This window comes from Magallana gigas, chromosome 8 (assembly GCF_963853765.1).
Source record: "Magallana gigas chromosome 8, xbMagGiga1.1, whole genome shotgun sequence".
Lineage (NCBI taxonomy): Eukaryota > Metazoa > Mollusca > Bivalvia > Ostreida > Ostreidae > Magallana > Magallana gigas.
The window spans coordinates 6,910,227-6,931,246 of record NC_088860.1 but is presented as its reverse complement, the minus strand read 5'-3'; the positions used below and the strand labels follow the sequence as shown (position 1 = coordinate 6,931,246).

General features: G+C 32.1%; 1 long non-coding RNA gene across 1 annotated transcript; it reads right to left on the bottom strand.

The window, feature by feature from the left end:
- Positions 1 to 1,637: 1,637 nt before the first annotated feature.
- On the bottom strand, positions 1,638 to 19,489 carry LOC117689533 (uncharacterized). The gene is made up of 11 exons (XR_010708773.1): positions 19,378 to 19,489; positions 10,584 to 10,646; positions 8,728 to 8,766; positions 8,530 to 8,629; positions 6,817 to 6,980; positions 5,900 to 6,094; positions 5,351 to 5,422; positions 3,788 to 3,859; positions 3,220 to 3,297; positions 2,831 to 2,896; positions 1,638 to 2,299 (listed from the first exon to the last, which is right to left on the bottom strand). It is a non-coding gene; the product is annotated as an uncharacterized lncRNA (long non-coding RNA).
- Between the last annotated feature and the right edge of the window lie 1,531 nt (positions 19,490 to 21,020).

Sequence of the window (21,020 nt, the reverse complement as noted above, 5' to 3'; positions counted from 1 at the left end):
GTTCACTGGCGGATTTAGAGAAGGCACCCCCACCCTTTTTGTGACATTTATAATTTAGTATATTATTTTTTGTTGTTAGATAACGATCTTATAATATGTCAAGTATAGTTACAATAGCCAGAAGGGTGTTTTAAAAACCTCTCAATACTTGGGAGCATCTGGTGGCTTCGCCACCTGGTCACCCCCACCCCTAACCAAGGCTTTGCCCTGGACCAACTTGGAGGTTCAAGGCTGCCCTCAGACCTCTGGCCTTTTGGGTTCCCTTTTTAACAATTCCTGGATCCGTCACTGCAGTTTCTCCGACAGAACAAACGAACGAAGTGTGTAGAAAATTGGAAATTTTGATTCAAATGTTAATTCAACAAATATGTCAACTCAAGAGTTTTATCTTTCCAACCTATACCTATAACTGACTTTAATATTTCAGCGTGACTATTTGTGTGACATTTAAAAAAAAATCATATTTTGCTACAAACTGAGCCTCCCTTCCTTTTGTTTGATAGTGTTAAAAACTGTAAGGAACCCTCTCACACACACACACACACACATACTTGCATTATGCCGAAACTCACTACATCAGACTTTACACCTGAAATTCGCTACACTATGTTCTAGTTGTGCTATTCAATATATAATAATATTTTTAAGTAATATAAGACATCATTTTACTATTCTGCTATTTGAAATAGGCAAAATCTCTTTGTAAAAGTTTATGATTTTATACCTGATAGTCACTACATGAGGTCACATGACTCATTGTGAATACACACCAGAAACTCACTACAGTGTGTATTTCTTCCTAATTTACCCGAAAGTCAATACATCTAGCTAGTCATGTGATCGATTGAAGATTCAAAGGAAATTTACCACATGAACCATTTATTACTGAACAGAGAGAGAGAGAGAGAGAGAGAGAGAGAGAGAGAGAGAGAGAGAGAGATCTAATAATTTCAGCAAGCTGCAAGACGAATTATTCTAATATATGAATAAATTCCATCCTCTAGATCAACTCCTTAACATTTGCCTCAGGCTAATCTAATCAATTCATTATGGTATACTCAAGATGCATATATTGTCAAATTTGTGGAGAACAATATATACTAAGTGAATTCTGGATAAATGAGATTAGACTGCATTTCACACTTTTCTCCACGTATGCACGTGTTCTATTTAAACTACATTATATTTAGCACCAGACACTACTTCGATACAAAGAATCTTATGTTAATTACTGTAACATATATAATTCAATTGTGTAAATTCATTCAACATTTTATGTTATAAGTATTGTAATTTGAAACATATACGAGACAGTAATATTTCTTGTCAAAGGACATGCACAGTCTAGTACCATTGCAACTTGTATGCTTTTATTAACTGTTTTGCCTATAAAAGACACTTTACACTATCACTGTATGACTTAAATAATTAGGATTTCTTTCTAATTTTCACACACCCTATCAAGACTGAATTTATAAGAAAATCTAATTGAATTGAAAAGTCTTCATGTGTGTTTCATTTCTTTAAAAACATATACTGTTTAAATTAAATAAATTCCTATTTGCCACTTGCTTTGTAAAATCTAGACCTGTGGACTTTGAACACTTCTTCAAACAAAACATAAATCAACTGCAGAATCTTAATTATAATTCATTTTATTTTAGGATCAAACAACTTTAAGCTAAAATTTAAAAGTACATAATTTCATAGTAATTCATGATATATGGAATTTTGTTTATGAATTCAAATAATTTCAATCAATTATTGACATTATCATGCATGATGCGTGCCCTTCTTTACATTTCTGATCATATTTTATCAATTAAAATGTCAAATAATGTCTACCCATTTCTGCCATTTCAAAATGTTTCATGGAATAGGAAGTAGAAAAACAGACAAAAAAATAAATGTACATTTGTATAAGCCAATAAGCATTTGTCACAAACGCATGCACCCTGTATTAAATTTAGATACTGGCATAATGTTATTAACAAATTGATAATACAGCACAAACAGTATGCATTCAAACTTCATTACGGTAACATAATTATAACACATAGAAATTTAACGTTGCGACCACCTGGAATTTCATTTTCTGCAACTTCTCAGACGAGAGGTATTATGTTTTTGACAGCAAACTTCATATTGCGCCAAGTGAAGCCTGATAATGCCTTTTCCTTTCTAATGGCATTTAAACAGTCAAGCTGACCAGGAGTTTTCCCTAGTTTGATGAAGTTATTAAACTGTCGCTCCAAGGATGCCTTTTCTACAGCAGTCCATGTGTGACGTTGAACACTGGCTGTGAAAAGAAATAAGATTTTATTATTTTAAAATTGCTGTATCTTTAACATATTTTTGTCATTAAGGTTATTTGTTCTTCAGCCCAAATGTATAGTCTTTATTCAAAAATTGGTATCCTTCCTTTGAATGTTAAAACTGTATGAAATATAGTAAAAAGATATTCATTCATTCATTGTATCCAAGAATTTTAAAAAGTAGTGGAATTTTTTATAGGTTTGATAGAAAAAAAAGATATAAAACTGAAAATCTAAGTAAAGGTATTGTACATGTACTGTGTTTTGAAGGCTCAAACCCACATTCTAAGCTACATAAAAATTAAACTATTTATGAACTTGAACTTTGAAAATATTGCTATCTATCATTGACCGTCGTCCTACCATTTTAATAGGTCCTGGACTAATTCCTTTAGAAACTACAAATGGGTTAACTTTAAAATAGTTTTATAAAAATATCTGTTAATTCTGAATCAATAGAAAAAGTATTTGTGTAATTTAATTATCCTCAAAATGATATCAGATTTTCTACATACCTCATTTTCTCCCTCCTGACGTCCTTGATGAGCTGGGTTCCATCAGCAGTTTTCCTTCTGCAAAGCCTGTAACATTGAACAGACATACAATGTAATATTAGCATTTCTTTAAATTCCTTTACCATGAAGCTTTTCTCCAACGTCCACTTTTTAAACCAAATTATAAATGGTAATATATAAGAGATTGGTAGTTTCTTAGGTTTACAAAGAACTGAAAATTCTGCTGGTTTTCAGAAGTTTCACTGTAACAAAAAGGTAATCGCCTGATCACCTTAGTTGAATAATACTTAACCTAAATTGTAATATATGCAATTAAGTAACTGACACTAATGGGAACTGGCAGGTGGTGTCCGTAAAAAGTTTTAAATTTATATAATCAAAGATAATACCTTGTCCTTGAGCCTCAAGTTTTGCATGGGGTGGGCATGATGATATCTCTGTGCTTAGATTTTTACTTTTACATGGAACTGCAATACAATATACAATGTTAATTACATCTTGATAAAAATTCACCTCAAGTAGCACAAAAGGTATGAAATTACACAGTATACACTATTTACTATTAACTAGAAAATGTAGTTAACTATGCTCTAAAACGACCATAACTTTTAACCTTACAGGACATCTTTGTACCGGTAACCTAGCCAACAAGCAATTACTGTGCATGTACATTATGTAATGTGTTAAATTACTTAAAGTATTTTGACCAAATAAAACCTCAGGTTATGAAACTTACAGTGTAGTGTTTTATCCTAGATACATTATAAAAAAAATTGGGAATAAAATACAAGTATGAGGTCAGAATGTCCAGTGTACCGGATTGCACAGTTGGCAGGTTGAATAGTGCACACCCTACTTATATTTGAAATATTTGTTGCAATACCTTCTACTTTAATAGGCTACCTAACTCTGGAATATTAAAAAAGATCTGGATCTAATCAACTGAATGAAAAGTACCTTCCATAGGGGATGCAGTGTTGGAATCATCATCAACTTCTTTTTCACTCTCTGTTTCAGTATCAATAGTTTCTATATTGAAGAAAAGACACATCAATAAACAGCCTTGAAAATTCTTGGGGAATAGACAGAAAATAAAAACATGATTTATAAACACACCTTTGTCAGCAAAATCAATTTCATCAAAGTCTGCTTTTTAAATGTGCATAATTAATGTACAGTGGGGCCTCAGATATCCGGACGCCAGATAACCGGACGCTTCAGTTTACGGACGATTTTGTTTGGGAACATAATTTTTTATACGTTATTTTGTCTCATTTATCCGGAATTCCGCGTTCCGGATCCGGACGGTCTGTTTTTACCACAAAACGCTGATTTACCACTAATCTTGCTTCATTTAACCGGATGGGAAAATTTGAAGATACCCTACTCAGTTCATAAGGTTACCCCTGTCAATTAAGTTTCACACCTTTTTTATGTGCTAGACCCTCGTGAGTAGCTTGTATAAACAAACTGACTTCCCAAATCACTTTCAAAAATTGGAAAATTATGAACAACAGTGTATCACACACATAACACACTTAAACACAAAGAATATAGCTAGATTCAATTATCATTATTGTCTGGTTAATATTTCATACCAAAATAATAAAATCAAGAGTTCTTTATATCTAAAAATGTTCATAACAACAGACAACTCTAGTATGTGTTGCTATATGGTATGAAAGGCAAAAAAACCTAGTTCAACACTGGGAGCCATTGTATACAAATACATTATCATTCATGACAACAATAGACATATTTCAGATATCCGGACGCTTCACCTATCCGGACGTCTGGACTTGGGAACGAAAGCGTCCGGATAACTGAGGCTTCACTGTATATTGAAAAGAAAACTAACTACGTGTGTGAAGATAATGTATATTGGCAAGGAAACTCACTACATGTGTGTGGTAGTTATTAAGGAATAAGGAATCATTCTTTCAGTATTATGGGGTGATAATTTTGGTCGGGGCATGATCAAATCCAATGAAGCTCGAAGGGCTTTATGATGGATTTGACAATTTCCAGCAGTTGTACCATTAAATATTTGAATATAAATAAGCAAACCCTGCTTGCGCCCAAATTATACATTATTTGAATTTAATGGACTCAATACTACAATATATAGTTATAGTAATATGTAGTTATTTAAATGAATAAGGACAAGGAAATTTACTACATGTGTGTGGAAATGTATATTGGCAAGGAAACTCACTACATGTGTGTGGTAATGTAAATGAATATGGACAAGGAAACTCACTACATGTGTGTGGTAATTTAAATGAATATGGACAATGAAACTCACTACATGTGTAGTAAATGTACACTGGCGAAGAAATTCACTCATATGTGTGGGAAATGCATGCAAAATGGAAAGAAAATTCACCAAATGTGCAGGAAATGTGTACCAGTATTTGTTATGACATATGTTACACATAAATATTAAATACATTTTAATACATGTACATGTATCAAATCAAAATGAACACTAGAAACATTAAGTAAATTAAAGTAATTAACCTTTATCGTTCTCCTCACTGTCATAGTTGACATCAAATGGGTTATCATCAAATGGATTATCATCACGTGAATCTTAAAGAGAAAAATAGTTGTAACAATTTATTATTAAATTATATAGTATTTATTACTGTGCAGTTCTGAACTACATGTACTCTCATGCAGTAAACTCTAAAAACATTATACAGGTTACAAACTAATTGATTCACTGATTATACTAATTCTTGTTGTAAAAACCAATATGAAATGTTAAACCATGTGCCAATATATATATATATATACACACACACACCGGGGTATATACAGTAAAACTCGTACGAAAACGGATATTGCGAATTCACAGATATAGCGAAGTCATCTTGGATCCCCAATGTAAATTTAACGAATTTCTTATACGGTTACATGTATAACGATTTATGGATATAACGAAGTAATTTCTTAGGTCCCAGTGACTTCATTATAACTGAGTTTTGCTGTATATATTTTTTTTTTAAATCCTTTTGACATTTAAATCACATTAACACATCAACAATTATTAACATTGTCACATACTTGTCGCCAAGGTAGGTTGGCTTCCCCATATTCATATCTTAACTCTTCTCCTGCTTTATATCTCTATTTGCAAAGAGGCAGAGCCTTGGATAATTCTCGATAACCAAAAGGCGCATAACACAGATATTCAACGAACTTCCGACTTCCTCGTCCTTTATATACTTCCCCTTTCTTTCAGTGTAAGTTGCATCAATGCTACAAACAAAAAAGCAATTTTATAGATTTTTGCAGGGTGGGTATTTAATGAAAATGAATTTACACATATATGTGTGAAAGTCGGTCTGGTTTGATTATCGGTGGCTAAATATAGCTCAGTTGGTAGAGTATATATCTAGTGATTCTGGATGCCCTGGTTCAAATCTCTGTCTGGTCCGTCATTATATTTCCAATCCGGTTACATATGCATGGGGTTATTTTAGTCATCAAGCAAAGATGTCAGAATGATTTATTCACTGAATTATAGTGTAATCATGGTAATAGAAAATACCTAATCATTGTATAAAACTTTTTATCTCATGCTCACTTTACTTTCCTTTATAAAGTGCAAATAGTTATACAGGATATCATTTTCATCTCCATATTTAGTTGAAATGTACGTAACAATGGTTTTTTGCCAATTCTCAGAACTCATAACCTGCCGCAAACACTGCAATTTCTAAAAACAAATTGCCAGGGTGGTGAGAATATTCAAACACAATATTTTTATTAAATTCTAATTAATTTTCTGTCATCAAAATCTGACCTAAATTGTACAATTCCCAGCATCTAGTAAACTGTATATGGATATCAATTTCACATTCTCATAAGAACCAGAAAAAGTTGTATTACAAAAAAACTAAAATAGGTACCGGTAAATAAAACAATTGTATATCTCTCTCTCTCATAACAATCACAATAAATATATTATATTTGCTTACCACTTCAGACCATTCCACTTAATAAAGTAAAACATATAACTATGTTTTATTTTGCGCTTCTTTTCTCTTTCTTCTGCTTCCTTGGGCACAATTCTCTCTCCAACATATTCTACCAAAGAAGCAAATTCCTTTTGGAAAATTTTGAGTTGCAAAAACCCCATATCCTTAAAACAAGAAAAAAAATATTGGTGAATATTTTGCATTACATGATTGTACAGTGTGTTCACAAATCATGTACAAAACCTAATTTATTTATAAATGCCTTTTATTATGGAATTATTTGTATAATTGTGATTATCAAATGCAAGGGCTAAAATTGTTCCAGAAACTAATGACATTTTTCATTTAAGGTCAGACGACACGTTCCTCGAGAATCTTTTTTGTATCTCCTCGTAATAAAGAGTTCTAATAAAAAACATTAATTTTATAATTACGTTACAAATGATCAAAATTTACTTGAATTTGTTTTTATGTGTACATGGTCGAGTGGTTAGAACCGTGGCCACTCACTGCCAGAAGCGTATAGGTTCCAGAGGTCGTGAGTTCAAATCCCCGCCCCGGCGGAGATATACTTCTAATTTAGTGAATTTCGCTGTGCTGTAGATGTATTTATTTTTATATCAGCAATTCAAGTGTATTTTCAAGAAGATTATATAGGAAACTGCATACTCTAGTATTTTGCAGAAATGCCTGGTAAGGTACCCTAATTTTTTGCAAGAAAGCTTGTCAAAGTAGTAGTAAACCATTATCACATTCCTGGAAAAAGTTATCTAAAATTGAGGAACGTGTCGTCTGACCTTAAGGATCTGCATAATCAAGGGAAACAAATGTGTGAAACTGAGTAGATTGGTACATAAAAACAAAGAAATAATACTATTTTCCATTACACTAGACTCTGACCCGTGCATGCACGGTTTGGCATATATTGCATATGATATCGGACATTCACGAAATAGACAATTCGACACACCATATTTACATAACCAAGCTTTAAGCCTACAATAATGCTATTAATTTCACTACACTCTGCTAAGTTAGAATAATCTAACTGTGTCTCGGGACAGGCCTTCACCACAGTTGAAATGCCTCTCATATACCCGTAATGTAGCAAAAAATTGCATAATCGCTTCGAAACAGTTTTGGAGAAAATTATTGAAGCTGCATTGCAATTAACAGTCAAATTATTCAAAACAAACCATTTTGAGGCTGTAAATACCTTTCATCTAAAAATTTAATTCTGAATTATCATATTAATGAAGAATTCAACACTTTTTTACCAATGTTTTTTACTCACTTCGAATTTACACAACATGTTGACATTCAAACTCTCAGGATATAGCAAATTTTCAATGAAAATTTAAACATATTTGTATTATCGTTTCTGAGTTTATCCTTGCAAGTGTGATATAGTGGAAACATAAACTAAAGAGCTTCCCGTGATTTAGCGTGAATGGAATGCACATGCGCAAGATTGTAAAATCAAAATAATCCAGATGATTTCCGGATTTTTATAAGGAATTTTCGTTGATTATTAATAAGCGAAGCTTGATTGAGAAAAAAATAAAATCAAACTGGTAATCTTCAAATACCAATGATGTTTAAAAAATAGAGAACAAAAGACAGTTCTCTTCTGATTTCTCGATATTAAAGCCCAAAAATTCGAGTCTATTATTTTAATGTGTAGTGGTAATAGATGCATGTGTATCAACTCACCAATTCTTCAGTTGATAAATTCAACTTTTAATGCATCACTGTCCAGTCCAGAACGACACATAAATAATTCTGCCTCTCTTTTAGGGCTTATTCATTGTTTCTAGCACATAAATAAATTACTCATTAGAAAAAAGTTTTATTTCAAAATATGCAAACTTTGTCTTTTAAACTATCGCATTGATTTTAAAATCAAATTACCTTAAGGCCTTCCATTTTGGATTGCAAACTCCTTTCCAACTATTTCAAGATCAAAATAAAAACTTCATTAATATTACTTAATATATAATGCACACGGTCATGATCACTTGTCCGAATGGACAAGTAGGAAAAAAAGTTAATGTAGAGCCCTGACACCGTGCATAAATACAAATGTATAAAAGATATACTACATACATAAATTAGAATGCTAATTTTACACAAACAGTCCCTGAAACATTCTACGTGAGCACATCTGAACGGAATCTGGTGAACGCTAATGAAAGGTGAACGATGAGCGAACGCAGAGTGCACATGGAGCGCTGAACGATGAACGGTGAACGATATGTGAACGCAAGATGAATGATTTATTTGGAGTGCCTTGATGGTTATCCTTACATTGTATTTTGTCGGAAATCAGGAAAAACAAGCTAATAAACTACACGTACAGTGCTGCTATCTTGAAAGTTGACAAAACAATCCTATCCTATCGACTATCCTGCAAATAATATCTATCCTGTATTATCTTTAAAGTTATACCATACCATTTATGTTTATAGGAATAACTGTTAAATAAAACCAAATTTAAGACCATAATATTAATTTTATCAACAGATAATCGAGTAATGTAATGATAAAAAAGTCTAATTAATACATAAAACCATTGTTACCTAACATATAAATTAACACGCATTTATGCTTCCTATCTTAAGTTGATCTGTTCAGTAAGACAGTTTATTGTCGAACATGGATATGTTTGTGATTTGGCATCGAAGGAATTACCGGTATTATATGAATCGTGAAAAATACACAAATACAATGTCTGTTTCTTATATTCATATATATATATATATATATATATATATATATATGTATATATATATATATGTGTGTCGAATCGTTAGTTGATTGAATTCTTCTGTTTTTAAACGACTGGACTGACTGTCTTAAAATGAATCATTAAATATTATTTGTGTAGCAATTTATCGCTGTATTGTGTAACATAAAATTTTCACAGTAACTGCATACTTAAGCCATTTTCCGATCAACAAAAATAATGCCTGTTTAGGAGAGTGATAAAAAACAACAACAACAAAAAACAGACCTGCTCAAGAATGTGTACTTTAAATTCCATGGATTAAATTCTTATTAAAATGATGCTTTCTGTGTAATATTAGTTTCCTTCCACCTTTACGCAAGGGTTTTTTTCTCATTTTGCTGAGACCGATTCTTTCATTTTTGGAGTTCCGAATGAAAATGAATGAAAACGGACTGAATTCGAACGATAAGTGAACGCTGAACGAACGGTGAACGCACAATGAGCGCTTTCTGAACGGTGTGCACAAAAGAAGCGGAGTGAAGAGTGCAAGTGAACGCACTGTGAGTGCACGGTGAATGCATGATAAGTGCATGGTGAATGCACGAAAAAATGGGAAAGTAGATGGTTTAAGGGACTGTAATACTTAATACTGTCGCATTGTTTTTTTAACTATCATAAATTTGATAAAACCATTGATTAAAATCACTTTTCTGTTGTGTTAATTTCGCTTACAAACAAAACAGACAGATCGAGCAACTGATTTTGTTCAAATTGCTGATAAAACAATTTGAGTATACATGTATATTGTGACTGTATGACAATTACAGAAAACTTCAATATGTCACACTAAGCAAAAACAAGAATAAACATCCAAATATGAGAATTTGAGATATCACCGGTAGAATGTTTACTTAAAGAATGAGAGATATGCACACCCAAATAACTTTAACATATCAATGGTATTCGATACACATGTACTGTTGTTTGAAATATACCTTAAACATTCAACTGTATGTGCAATGTTAAAAATTTCACTTACTGCAATTTTCCCCCTTGAATAAGCTGCCATCTTTTTAGTTGATTGCCCGATAACTTACATAAGCTAGAAAAAAGAAGAAGAAGTCAAGACAGTTGTACATGAAATTGCCAATACAAATTAGAATGTGAGTTAAAATATATGAGATGCCGTACTTCATTAATGTGTGTTATGAGATATTATACTAAATGTAAGGTGGATAATTATTAACTTTTCACCTTAATTATTATTATCATTATCACCTCATTATGACTATTGATTAATCACATGAAATCGAATTCAGTGAAAATCACTATACATGTACATGATGTGTGTGGAAATGTATATATATGGACAAGGAAACTCACAACATGTGTATGGTAATTTAAATGAATATATATGGACAAGGAGACTCACTACATGTGTGTGGAAATGTATATTTGCAATGAAACTCACTACATGTGTATGGTAATTTGAATGAATATGGACAAGGAGACTCACTACATGTGTGTGGAAATGTATATTTGCAATGAAACTCACTACATGTGTGTGGTAATTTAAATGAATATGGACAAGGAGACTCACTACATGTGTGTAGGATTGTACAGGTAACTCTCGATAGCTGGAAGTCCATGGGACCGAGGAAAAGCTTTGAAGTTTCAAGGGTTCGAGATTTCAAGAGTTTGGAATTTTGCAGTTGACCAATGGGTTTTAAAATTAGTCTTACTGGATGTTATGATTAATAAAGCCATTTAATTAGTGCTAACCTTACGCTCATGCTTAACCAACGTTATCTTTTCAGTAAAATATACAGAACTGGATGTTTTTAAAACTAAATTCAAACAACAATTGAATAAATTCATAATATAATTACGGTATTTATTTTATGCATCATATTAAGACCAGATTGCTCAGTACTACTGGACTGTGAGACGATCAACATGTCATAAATGTGATAACTGAGTATCACGCATTGTTCCCACCGAAAGGGTCCTTCACCAGCTGTAAGAACTTGTTCAGCAATAATCATTACAGTTTTATAATTCTAAAATTTGACCATGGCTCAATATTAACGTTTCATCTCAATTAATTTCTCATTTTAATTGCGTCTCCAAATTATCGTAAAACGGTTGAGATAATCATAGATTAGGTATTGGTATAGTCAGTCATCAAACAATTATCACCTTGCAGGACAAGTGCCGCCTGAACAAACAACTTGTGACACAAGTCCCGCGTCTAACGCCTGGAGCTATTTATTAATAAATGACCAAGTAGGTATTAATTAGGTATAGCGCTTGGAGATACACAGCCACTTCGAGGTATTGAGAGTAAGAAACTATAGATTATGAACAGGACTGCAGTTTGACTTAGAGAGATCAAGGGTTTCCAAGAGATCAAGAGTTTGAGAAATCAAAAGTAAATTTGCTTAGTTATATAGGGAAAAAAATCGGGACCCTAGAGTCACTTCCAGTGATCTAGAACTTCGATGCGATCAACGTTCGAGCCATTGAGAGTTACCTGTATATTGGCAATGAAACTCACTACATGTGTGTGGTAATTTAAATGAATATGGACAAGGAAACTCACTACATGTGTGTGGTAATTTAAATGAATATGGACAATGAAACTCACTACATGTGTGTGGTAATTTAAATGAATATGGACAATGAAACTCACTACATGTGTGTGGTAATTTAAATGAATATGGACAAGGAAACTCACTACATGTGTGTGGTAATTTAAATGTAAGAATATGGACAAGGAAACTCACTACATGAATGTGTGTAAGGAATGTACATTAATTGGCAATGAAACTCACTACATCTGTGAGGTGAATCTATACTGGTGTACTAGTAATCGGGAAACTTGCTATATGTGTCTAGGAAATATATAATATATTGGCAAGAAAATTGACACTACATGTGCATATGAAATACATAAAATTGTTGGCAATGCAACCAACCAGATGTGCATGGTAAATGTTGGTTACAAGAAAACTCATTACACAAGGTGGGTTGATTTTTAAAAAGGTTTTCAGGTGTGATTATTGGCAGATTTTGAAGAAGTTGATATTGATTACCAGCATAGTAGATTCAATTTCCACTTGTTGTCATACAACAAATTAGTTTTTGACAACTCATTTGTAAAATTTGAATATTTCAAACACAACACTGAATTTTTAAGAGCTCTACTATATATTCTTTGCAATGTGTGAGCCGAAAAATCTTACTTTTAACTGTTTATATTAAATTTCAGTAACAGAAAGTTGGAAAATATTCAAATAAAATGAAAAAAGAGCTAGAAAAATTCTTTATGTATCAATCCAAGTCTTTTCAATGTACGTGGTCAAAGGGTTTCATTTTAAGGTGGCTCTATACACCCACAGTTTATTCCAATTTTCAATAGAAGACCACAAAACATATACTTATCAAATATTAAAATGACGATAGGGATACTGTAGGTATTTTTAAAGAATTTTTTAATGTTTTTTCGTGTTTTTGTAAAATATTTTTTAAAAAGACAGCTATCAACAAATTGAGAGAAATTTTTTGGTCATATGATGGATATTTCCTTCGGACACATAAAAAAAAAATATAACACTTCTTAACATTCAAAAATGTTATTATTGCAATTTTTTTTAGTATTTCCCCAAAACATATTTTTTCATATTTTCTTACTCTGTTGACAAATCATCTGAAAAAGTTGCTTGATGTTATAAGAAAATGTATTTTAATAAATGTGAAATAAAAAATTGAATGAAAACAATTGCAAATAAACACAAAAAATATTTTAAATTTTATTTGGTATGAAAGTTCCTCATGTAAGGGTTATCGTTCCTAAGTCCCAAGGCCCAAACACCTTGGGGACTTTTCATTTCTGAGTTGAAGAAAATTTCCTAAATATAATGTTGGAATGATAAATACATGCATATTTCATTATAGACTTTGCCCTGTATAAGTGAATATATTCGCTTTAGTGCAAAACTAAGTCAAATAAATAAAGGGGAACATTGACTAGGCTAATAGGATTTATGTATCCCAACCTGAGAGAAATTCAAAGCAACCCTCTCATCCCCGTTAGGTGTCGATATTAATGTGCATTAAAGTATATTATAATTGAAATATTTTCACCTGTTTAGAATTTTCTTTCACGGTATTCAACAAAAAAATACGTTTTAGAAATTTTTGGAAAGTTAAAAAATTTATTGTTCTCGATGGGAATCGAACTCATAACCTACTGATTAGTAGTGAACCCACTAACCCACTGCGCTACGGTGTAACATATCGATAATGCTAAAGAAACTCTTTAAAAATTTATACTTGATTTTATTGTTTATTTCGATAAATAATACCACACAACGTGAAGGTGTCACATACCACATTACTTGTAAGTAATGAATTTTCCAATTATCAAATTAAATCTATCCATTTAACAAATTTTTCAAAATAGCGGTTCCCATACAATTCACCTCAGTTTAAATCAGCCAGTACCGGAAATGCATGTTTCCAGATTTACTTTTTTGCGTACTGCGTCATCAAAAAGTGGTGTATAGAGCCACCTTAACAATTCTTGAAAAAAAAAATTTTCAATGAAATATATGGTACGTGAAAAGAAAAAAAAAATTGACATAGTTTTGGCACCTGAGTGTACATATATGTCCCTGATTAACTGAACTCATGTATAACTTAAGCTGGTCGATTGGGGAAGGGGGGGGTGCATAAAAAAAACCCATTAGAAAACCTCTTTATGTTTAACCATATGTAATTTACATCAGCTCTAGTTTAAAAAAAAAAAAAAGCAAGTTTTTGGGGGCAATCTCAAAATACAAGTATATTTTTCTATAGGAATATTTAGAGAATTTTCATTTTCCGCACTTTGAAGCAGATTTAAAAAAAATACTACAATAGAGATTTTCTTTTAATTGTGATATCGCGATTAGCAATATCATTTTGTACCTAATATGTAAAAAATACTAAATTCTACCATCTTCTTTAAGTGAGGGTCATCTCAAAATATGAACATGTTGATAAATTTTGCTATTTACATGTATTTGGAGTACATGTATTACAAATGTAGATTAATTGCTATGATGGATTCATTCAAAATGAAGCAAAATAACCCTGGAGATACCATCATTTAGTGTATACAATTTCAAAGGGTTACGATTTTTACTCTTTTTTTTCCTATATACTCCTACAAAGCTTCATTTTATCATAACATCATATAAAGCAAGATCAATGGCAATGCCCACCTACCAAACCACAGAAACATTGTTGAAAAAAAAATTCTCCTTAAAATTCTATATTTATGTGTATTTTGTTGATCATGTGTTTATTGTGTTCAATTTAATAAATGATATCTAAATATAAATCATAAAAGGTTGAAATACACTGTATTTTACTCGATCAGAATGCACAAAGACATGAACAATGCAAACTAAAGTCAGCCTCGACCTTAAACCAGATGAGAATTGCGCAGATTAAACAACTCATTTTAAGGTTTAATTAATTAACATTTTAGACAGAAAATTAGAAAGTAAAATTGCTCATATTCATAAATTGTCAGTCCAACCAAATATAAATTTGACCACACAATTAGAAAACTCGTACATCATGCACACACTACCGAGAGAGTTCTCCATACATGTATGTATTTGTTTTATCTCTGTAATATAAAAAAACGCTCTTGTTATCTTTAAAACAACAATTTGGGTCAATACTAATATCAAATCTCCTCTTGCTTGATCTTAGATTCAGATAACCACAGACATATAGTCAAAATGATGTACATGTAGCTAGCTGGGTGTTCAAGAAATAGACAACTAGACATGAACAATTCATGAATTACATGTATTAACATGATGACTTCAATCTAATGTTTCAACATGTGCCCTATTTGCAAAACATCCTTGTTTATTCACCTGCCATTTTATATAATTTATGCATTGTTCCATCCAGATAAACCACCCCCTCCCCATCTAGAATTTGAATTTTTCCTTTAAATGTACCACCCTCAAGTCATGAGAAGAGCTGCTACATTCCCCTCCCCCTGAAATAGTTTTCTTTGTTTGTGTCAGAGAGGAATTTAGTGTTTTTTGTTACTAATATTCTGGGTTGGATTTTTGCAGACTGCCCCCAACAGACATGCCTGTATCTTGCTATAAAGTGATGTGAAACTCTGAAACGTGCTTGTTTTTAAGGCAATTTGATTCATCATCTGATAGTCTATAGGAAGATACATGTAGATTAAAGCCCGGATGGTGCACCTTATTCCTTAACCACAAAAACTGTTTTTGATATCTATTTTTACTCTTCTTCTTCACTTGACTTTAACTTTTTAGCATCCGAATTATTATTAAGCTTGTCAGAAACTTCAACTTAAAAGTAAATGTCCCCTACCTCTTTTGTAATTTATAGTAAATCTTTAATTTTATTCATACAGTCGTTTGACCAGTTCCGAATTAATAGTTCATATGTTGAATAGCAAATAGTTATGGAAATAAAAGTTGGAGAAAAAATAATTGCATTTAATATAATACACTTATAATACTTGTTTAAATTTTGCAGCAGTTTCATTTTTTGCGGTCATATACATGTACGTATTCAATACTACAGTCTTACATTAGTCAACCAATATTAAACTTTTGCTTTGCCAGGTCATTGCAACATTATTATGTGCATAAAATAGTCTGTTGACGCCTTATATATTCACATGTAACAAGATTTCTTTTATCAAAAGTTGCTTTGGTATTATTCTTACATACCAATACATGTATAAGCATGCACTTATCACACTTATGCAGGATATAAATTTTTAAAAATGCAGAAAGATGCAAAATCTCATTAAGCTGCTATTTTACAAATTCCAAAAACTCAATTTGTTTTTGTCTGTTTCAGGATTATATGAAGGAATAGATTAAAAAAAATTACCTCTGGAATTCATTAAATGTTCTTACTAAGCCTTAAATAAATCATATTGAACCACAGTAATGATAAATGGAGGCGCGACAACTGTACTTCGACAAGATATTAGAATTTAGAAATTACATGTAGTCTAAAGTATTGTTATAGTGATCTTGTTTGTTAAATCCATGCAAATTAAATTAACTGTATAGGTTAAAAGAATTGCCAATAGCTGGTTGGTATGCATCAAACCTCTTATTCAATAGGTTCAATTGATGGTGTTTAAATAGGGCTAAAACTTTTTATCTGCATTCGATTTCCATGGAAGCAGCTATGTTATTCAGAACTTATTGATTTATTCGTAAATGGTAAAACGGCTTCCCATATAAGTTTTTAGGACAAAATTCTAAATACAGCAATATTGCATTACTATCAGCAATAATATAGCGTACATCAGGAAAAAAAAATAATTTCAAAACAACACCCAGGAACATTTAAAGCACCGCCAAATCAATACCCTATTCAGTAGTGGTTAATCTATAGAAAGAATAGTCTTACCGTGACCAGGCTACGCTCAGGTCACAGTAAGAATTCGTTCCATATACTTGCAACGTATTGTAGCAGCTGCAAAGCAGATCTGCTTCGCATCGACTTTAAGTCTGTTAAAAACAATCTGCAGGGGTAAAACACAGCATTTATATTACAAACCTTTTTGAAAATGCATATGTAATTAAGTCCACAAAATATTCATTATTAATATAATGGGTCATACCAAGGCATTTTGTTAATATATCTGTGGTAGAGTCAGGTATATGGCATTCCTACTAGCTCTGGCTAGTGGGTTAACCCTTTAGCTCGATCGGTAGTGCTGGACTGGCGTGCCAGAGGACCCTGGTTCAAACCCCAGCAGAGGCAAAAAGTGTCTCTGTTTGAATTTGTCTGCCATTTTGCACTCAAAATATGTCGGATTTTATCATTAACATGGCGACCTGCAGTGATTTCATTGCCAAAACGGTTATTGTGGTTAAATGGGGTTATAAATGAGCAACATTGTAGGTATTTGAGACCAATCAAATGAAAATATAGGCAAGATACAACAGAGATATTTCTTTTTTCATTTGCTACTAAGAATTACAGTAAAGGGGACAAATTCTATCGTTTAACCGGGTTAGATGGACATCTGTCATTTTAAGGATAGACCATTCTATCTAGTCAATCGAATGTAATAATTATTGTTTGTTATACTTTCATGTTAAATACTGAAATCCGATTGGTTAAGACGCAGTTCATAATCTTTTCTATTACCCTCAAACGCACTTAGCAACGGGTAACATTAAAAATTGTTACATGCGCGAAAATTATGCGCGTATGGTTCGCTGTAGAATTCACGTTATTCCTATATGAAAGCAGTAAAATTTTCTTTAAAATTAAGACATTCAGTATAACAAAATAAATAGTGCCTGTTTGGGAGGATAACAGTTGAAATTGACACCACTCGAAAACCATTGTCAACCTCCGCTTTGCGTCGGTTGACAGTGGTTTTCTCGGGGTGTCAATTTCAACTGTTACCCTCCCAAACAGGCACTATTTATATATTATCATTGCATTGCATCGATTTCATTGATCAAAATCATACTAATATGTTCCCAACATTTCTCATTCATTTAGCAAAATAATTTTATGAAAATAATACAAGAAAAAAAGACATGTTATTTAAAATGTCAAAAACTTTTTTTTAAAAGTGTTATAACCAAGCTATGCAGCTAAATTAGGAGATTGTGCTGGACTTGATCAAGTTACATTACAAGTGCAGCTGTTAAACAGGTCGGGCACACTACCTTATATGGATAGCATTATTTAACACGTGACAGTATTTTCGTCAAACAGATTCTCCAATCCAGTGAATGAGTTGCAATGCATGACGGTCTACAACGTGTTTACGATTCAACAGACGCATGTGGTTTTTGTCTGTTTTATTCACAATATTTAATTGCTTGCCGGAATGTTTGCACATCTTGATTTTTACTTTAGAAGGTAAAAAAGGAAAGATTACGTACCATTAACTTTGTTCCAATGGCATGCTCACATTGAAAAATACTGTTGTTTTAGTTGATCAATTGTTGCTTCAAAAATTATCAGTATCAAACGACTGACAAACATACGCATACAAGTACAAACAGGTTTTGATATGGAAAAACTGCACAGAACTTTGTGTATTGGTGACTTTATCATTGTGCACTAGAAATAAATATAGGTAACTGTACATTTTTAACATACGTGAATAGCCACGGTAGTAGAAATGCACAAATATACAAACGCAGAAGCGCAAGCTGTGCAGCATTTAGTATTTTGTCCGTTAATTAAGCATTCTGATGAATGTCCCTGAAGAAAATATCAACGCGCATTCTAATAATATTGTCTTAAATATGTGATATCACGTGAAAAAACGGTACTCGCTGCTTCTAATTCTATAGGACGTACCAGTCTCTTTTGAACATTGAAAATGGGGTATTTAAATAGGTTGATATAAGTCCTCATATGCAATATTTTTTAAATGTGAGCATAGAAATTAAAGTTCAGACATAATTGTCCATATTAATTTCATTAATTCTGAAAAATCATTCAAAATGAGTTTCCAAAGGACAATTCAAAATGGTATATATTTTCAATACGCTTTGTATACACTGAAACTTGTAGTAGCCCACAATGCCTTGCAACTCATTCACCTGATTGATTTGTCGATAAAAGTAAACAGATGGCTAATCTAGTATGCAAATTTATGCCGACGTCACAAAATATAGTGGTCTCGACCTGTTGAACACATGCACATGCTGACGAAACGCAGAGAGGTTCTACACTTGTTCACAAGTTCAACTTCTCCTCCAAGACTGTCACTAATTATTCAAACGACTTACAGTTCTTACGTAGCTTCTTTTCCTTTTTGGGGGGGCTGTAGTAATTCGTATAAAGCATGCAGCATGGAGGGGTTTGTTTTGCGACATTTTTTACCGGATATGTCGTGATACTGTCAGGTCAAGTCGTACACAGACCAATTCGTATACAGGTCAACTCGTATACAAAAAATTAGTTTAAGAATTGTTCTCATATGTATTACAGGCACTAAAATCAATTAACTTCAATTGAAAAAAAATAGAGGTAAACTTCAATGAATTTGAAAATGAAGCAGGGTAAAATTGTTTAAATAATTACCTTGTTAAAGAATATTTTTTTACTTTTGGAGAGTGTTTATACAAGATTCAGTATTTATTTAGCTCTCTTGTAGGTTTTTTGTTTTTGTTTTGTTTGCATTGTGTCATTAATTATAAGGATGAATATGGTGTAAAAATTGATCCCGAAAGATTGGGGGGGGGGGTATTGTTTTTATAATGATTTATTAAATTTTAAAATGAAAAAAAAATGAGTTTCCTCATGTTGATCAAACTTCATATACCTACATATAGGATCTCTCCTTAAACTTATTAGAACTATTTCAATGAAAGATAAATAAGGGTGCAGATGATAATAATAATAAAAAGAAAGATTTAGAGAGTTTTCTAAGTGATTTACTGCATGTATTAAATTTTAAACGTTAAATTAAAAACTATTGGTTTCCTTATGGGGGTGTAATTTCTTAATAAAAGGGTTTTCCTCAAACTAATGCTGATTATTTGTTTGTAATAATGTCATTAGGGAGGAATTAGGGTGTACATTCTGGTCCTAAAAGATGAATGTGGTTTCCTAAATGTTTAACTATACCTGTCAGATCTTTCAACGATAAAAAGAAAATGATGTGTTTCCTCATATAGGTCATAGTTCATAATAATAGGATTTTCACCTTCAAGTTAACTAATGCTTATCCTTTTTTGCATTAATGAAATGAAGGAAAAATAAGGGTGTAAATTTTCATTTGAAGAAAAAAAAGATAAAAGTGGTTTTCAATTTAATACAGATTTTTAACATTAAAATGAAAAACACGGTTTTTCCTTTGGGGTGCAATTTGTAAATGAGCTTTTCCCTTAAACTGATACTGATTATTACTTTGTATTAATGTCATTAAGAATAAATTAGGGTTTAACATTACTGATTTTTTAACGTATGCGGTGTCAAACAAAAACTAAATTACCCCGAATTTTGTGATTTTATTGCAAACTATGATATCATTGGACTATCTGAAACAAAAACTGATGATTCGGACAATATTCAAATACCCGGTTACGTCACTTACATGAAAAATAGACACAAACTTTCTAACAGACGTTCTGGTGGTTTAATTCTAGCTTTTAAAGATACTATTGTTAAATACATAAAAGTATTGGAAACCGATTGTAAATTTATTTTTTTGTTTAAATTAAGCAAAACATTGTTAAATATAAGTGAAGATGCTGTATGTGGGTTAGTGTACATTCCACCTGAAGGAAGCAGATACTCCTCCCCAGATTGTTTCTCAGAAATTGAACAAGAGATAATTAACGTAGAAAGTAACTGTAAATATTTATGTTTGTTTGGCGACTTCAACGCCAGGGTTGGTAAAATGCAGGACTATTATACTCCTGATGAT